This window comes from Sceloporus undulatus, chromosome 2 (assembly GCF_019175285.1).
Source record: "Sceloporus undulatus isolate JIND9_A2432 ecotype Alabama chromosome 2, SceUnd_v1.1, whole genome shotgun sequence".
NCBI classification, from domain to species: Eukaryota; Metazoa; Chordata; class Lepidosauria; order Squamata; family Phrynosomatidae; genus Sceloporus; species Sceloporus undulatus.
The window spans coordinates 169,944,571-169,949,663 of NC_056523.1; the positions used below are offsets into that span (position 1 = coordinate 169,944,571).

The 5,093-nt window shown below is 39.0% G+C and overlaps 1 pseudogene; it reads left to right on the forward strand.

Annotated features, from left to right (window-relative positions):
* The window catches only part of LOC121920451, a 17,839-nt pseudogene that overhangs the window by 3,683 nt on the left and 9,063 nt on the right, over positions 1 to 5,093 (forward strand).

Genomic DNA, 5,093 nt, shown 5'->3' on the forward strand with positions numbered 1-5,093 from the left:
TTGGGGGGGGGGGTTCGGGCTATTTGGCCATGTTCTAGAAGAGTATTCCTGATGTTTCACCAGCATCTGTGGCTAGGGTCTTCAGAGAAACTTTCTGTATAGTATGCATTAGTCAAATGTTTTTCCTTAGCCAGGTTAATACAAGGTGGTACTGAATGCTCTTTATTCTTAAGCTGAAGGAGAAATCCAAAGAAATTGGTTATTTCTTTGTGCCAGTGATCAGGTCAGGAGATTCAGAATTCCAAATCCATTCGTCCATTCATTGTCCCCCTCCACTCAGTTTTAACTTTCCTGCCTTGCCAGCTGGTTTTTTTTTTTTAAATCCAGTCCATGAAATGGGAGTTAATTAGCAGTTTATGTACTCTCTTACCTTAATATATGCTGACAAACAGCCTAAGGCACAGGAGGTATGGGTCATTAGTTAAAGATATGGTGAATAATGAGTACAAGCACTGATGCAACCATTTCTTACGGTCAATCATCTGCAATGCCTATAAATCATTATAATTAATACATGGAATTCATCACATGATTATAAGAAAGAGGCAGTTATTCTGCCAAAATGAAGGAAAATTAGCGGATTCTTTCACAGCTCCCAGATGCAGAACAAGAACCCACAAACCTCTTCAAACAAGAAAGATCTGGAAAACATTTAAACAAAATATTCACAAAAGTGTTATTTCTGTTATATTACAATCAATCTGTTTCCTTATTTGGACAACATTTTAGTGAGGCTGGGAGCAAAAGCAAGGCCAAGGCAAATTTCTTGACAACTGAAATGTCTGCAGAACCATGGTTTTTAACAAATTTCAAAAATTCTTCAAGCCAGAGATTATTGACACATTTAGGTGCAATATAAACACGGAAAAGAATACATGTATTTTTCAAAGGAAAGAAAGGAGAAAATAAAAGTTGCAGTGACATAAATACTGCAGAAGGGGGCAGCTGACTTGATGTCTAGCACCGACAATTGAAATGGTATCTGGGCTCAGTTTTATTCCAAGCATTACAGTATTTTGAAGCCTCATCAGAAGAAGATACTAAGGAATGGCATTACATTTTTATTTTCCAGACAAGTAAAGAAAAGTTAGAGGTAGTGGATAAACCTGGAAGGCATTAGAAAAAGGGAATTAATTTGTACCTCAGAGAAAATAATGGTTGTAACTGGTGCTAGTTGGTTAGATTGGAGTGCTCAATTTCATGACTAGACTATTCAGGGAGAATTGTTTGAGATGAAGGTGAAGCTGAACATCGATCTTTTAGAAATGAGAGCACCAAGACTAGCGTCAACTTCATTTTTCCAGTGATAGAACAGAACAATTTTCAAGTTGATACAGACAACATGTTAGTGAAAACATGTTTTAAACCAAGGAGGTTCACTTCTCAGCAGTTGATAAGGAATTGGGAAGGATTTTGAGATGGGCCAAGAGATATTGAATATTTAACAGCAGTTTATTTAAAGGATCCTTGAATCAGAAGGCTGATTTCTAAGTGGCCGTGCATGAGAGAGGAGTAAACCAAGAGCTTTAGTAAGATTACGAAATGTTATAGGACATGGTAAATGTATTTGCCTCTAAAGGCAATTTGAAATTAAAAATATTTTATTCCAATAGATGGAGATGTACGGCAAAGGGGCATGATGCTCTATTAGTGACATGGTGAAGATGTCTATATGCTTTTCCTCCTATGCCAATAATCTAGGAAGGCATAACTGCAGAGTCCTGAGTGGAGTTGATAAACCCAGGTTTACTTTGAAGTTAAAGCTAGCCCCATTCACATGGGATTTTATTCCTGTTGTAAATTTTAACTGATACTTTATGTTAATACCAACTTAGTACATGAATTTCAAATTTGTACCTTCGTATAATCTTTACTTTATAGAAGAATTTCCAAGAAAAATCTCTTGTAATATCTCCTTGGAGTCCCTGATAGGGCAGTAGATTAAATACTTAAAATAAAACATAATTGAGTAATTAAAAATTGTCCCCTGTGATTTATTTCTCATGTGCTCCTATCTGCAAAAGAACATAGAGAATGTAACTTGTAATTATTTTAAGATTCTATCTTCCAAATGTCCAAGCCTGTTGACTTCCTGAAAGTATTCAACTTCCTCTAGAATTCTGGGAGGTCCAACCTTGCTTTAAAAAAAAAACAACAACACCTCTTGCCTGTTCCTTTGACTGTCTTCAGATATTTGCCGGATACCAATCAGCTTCTCTTAAGATGTGTCAAGGATCAGAAGAAGCACCCTGCAGCAAGCCAATGCCCGTAAGCTCTCTGAAGATCCCTGCTGCCCACTCCATCTCCAGCTACCACCTCAGATGTATGTTCCTGAACAGGTACTGTCTGTTCCTGAAGAGCTGGAAGCTGCTTCCACGGATCTGTACTTGAGTGCAGCTGAACTCCGGCCCCGAGAGCTTACCGCTGGAGTTCAGTGATGTAAGTGTATTGTAAAGCAGCACCTGTAGAATATTAGTGAATCATAAGCATATTCAGAAATGTGCAGAACAGCATTACTGGAACTGTTGCTTAAAATTACAATGTCATTACTGAATTAGTAATCTATCACAGAGGTTTGCAATACTTTAGATGCATAAAACAAGACAGGCAGACACCACCTTGGTTTTAGCTAAATTAGGATTGGCATCTTATGTCTTCAACATTGGTTGGACTACAACTTCCATAAGTTGTCCAAAATACTGAAAGTATCAAGTTGCAACCCTTAGCAATAGTGATAGCAAGTACATTTCTATACTGCTTATCAGTGCACTGAAGCATTCCCTAAGCGTGTTCAATGTGTGTAAGCTATTGCCTCCAACCAGCTGGGTACTCATTTTAGCGACCTTGGAAAGATGCAAGCCTGAGTCAGTTTGAGCCCTTGGCTGGTATTGAACTCGCAACCTTGTGTTTTGTGAGTGAGTGGCTACAGTAAGGCGTTTAACCACTGCGCCACCAGGGCACCCTTGGTCTTAAATAATAGACTAGACAGAGATGCAAGGGCAGGTGACATTTCAGAGGTGAAAGGTCAACCAGAATTATAGTGAAGATGTTTTTATCCAGCCGTTTTAATAACTAACAGAAGGATCAAAAGGCTGTAAGTGATATAATTCCACTGAAAGGAAGCAGTGTCTTCATTTGGAAGTGATTAGATTCTGAGAGGTGTCTGCACCAGACATCTCCAGTTTCAGTTCAGTTTCAGGTGATTTCCCTTAGAAACAACAGGGGTCTTCAAAACCTATTGGATCAAATAGTTATCATTTTAATATCAACGATGATAGATTATCTGAATTGTGTTCTCTGCTCTTAATGTGGCTGTTTTATGAAACAGTTTAGGCTCATAGAGGCTTTTGCATGTAAAAGGCTAGAACACAGGAGATAGGTTGGATCTCTTGTGATAGCATTTTTGTAAAGATCAGACCATTAAAATCTGTATTTAGAAGCCTTTTTTTCCAAGCAGCTTTTTTCCTGTAATTCCATAAGGTTGCACAGAGCTATAATCCTAGATTACTAGGGTGACCTACATGGGACAGCTAATTTTTTCGGGTTACGAAAAAACTTTCGTAACCCGAAACAATAAATCCCTATGGGATTTTTTCGTATCCTGAAACCTGGGTATTTCGTATCCCGAGGTACCACTGTATACAGAATTACCATGAGGCGACCACTTAGCCCAGCCTCTTCCTATACAAGTTGCTATGCACCATAGACACCAATCCCTCTTCAGACTGAAGACATAGCATATTTACAATTAGTCCATCTCACTTGACCTTGAGCATTCAGCTGCTGCTCTGGACTCCAGCTGTAGCCAATTTAGGCTTCTGCAACCATTGCCACATCTGAACATTTTCACCTTCAATACATTAACATGGTTAATAGAACAGCTTTGCAAATGCTGTGCCTGACACACATTTAGGCATAGAGCATATTAGAGGGGACACTTCTACACATTTAGAAGCCAAAGAGCATGGGCTTCATTCCCAGATCTGGAAAGAAGAGAAAAATGTATGTTAGAACAATAGCTTTTCAGACTCAGTTTTGGACACAAACCTGACATTCCTTGGAAAGTTATCAGAGGTTTCTCAATTAGAGCATCATTTGTAGAAGGAAAACTTGCCCCAAAGGCCAGGTTACCTACTTCTATCAAACTTTTTCTGCAATATAGAATACCAGGAGAATATTGCAGATGTTTTAGGGCAAGGGTGGCCTGAAGGCAGATGCAGATCTACTACTAGGTCTTTGTGGGATTTGTAGCAGATTGAATAAGGTTTCTGACTCCTAGTTGTCTGAAAAGTCAAGATTAACAATAAAATTATTTCTGCCACCATCCCAAATTATACTGCTAAAACAATGTGTGCCTGGGCTAACCCAGACAGATTTTTGTATAGAAGGACTGCATTTCATTTGGCTGCCTTGCTCTAAACAAATTCCTCAGTTCAAAATTCCTGAATTCTAAACAGGAGAGTGTTTGGATCAGACACTGGTAAGTGGATCTTAGAGTTCTAGGAAACAAAGTAACTTCCCAAGCCTCAAGTGAGCATGTGCCTTCATGTCGCCTATCAACTTATGGTGGTGCCTTTAGGGTATTTAGGCTTACTCAAGCCCACATACCCACATTGTAAGGTAGGCAGCCGGTTCATGCAGAGGGACTGTGTGGAACAAGCTTGACAGAAGCCACTGTTTGGGGTGAAAGGGGAGTAAAGGTAGAATGTTTGAAAGCCATTATATTAAGAGTATGAAACAATGGAAGGATGCCTGGGGGGGGGGGGGGTGAGAAGCAGACACCCTGGGTTCTGTTCCTAGTTGCCATGTTCTCTTTCTCTTTCTATAACCTTGGCTGAGTCTCCTTGTGACTGAGTTTTCTTTTCCAGGGGAAATAAGGATAATGGAATTTTCCCAGCATCATCTTCTTTTTCTTTCTTTTTCTTACTCACCAGAACAGCTGGAGAAAGGGCCTGGTTATTATAAATAATAAATAATAAAAATTTTATTTTTATACCGCCCTTCCAAAGATCAGGGCGGTTAACAGCATAATAAAACACAACATATACATCGAGATTAAAACAAATACACAAAAACAGCATAAAACCCCCGTT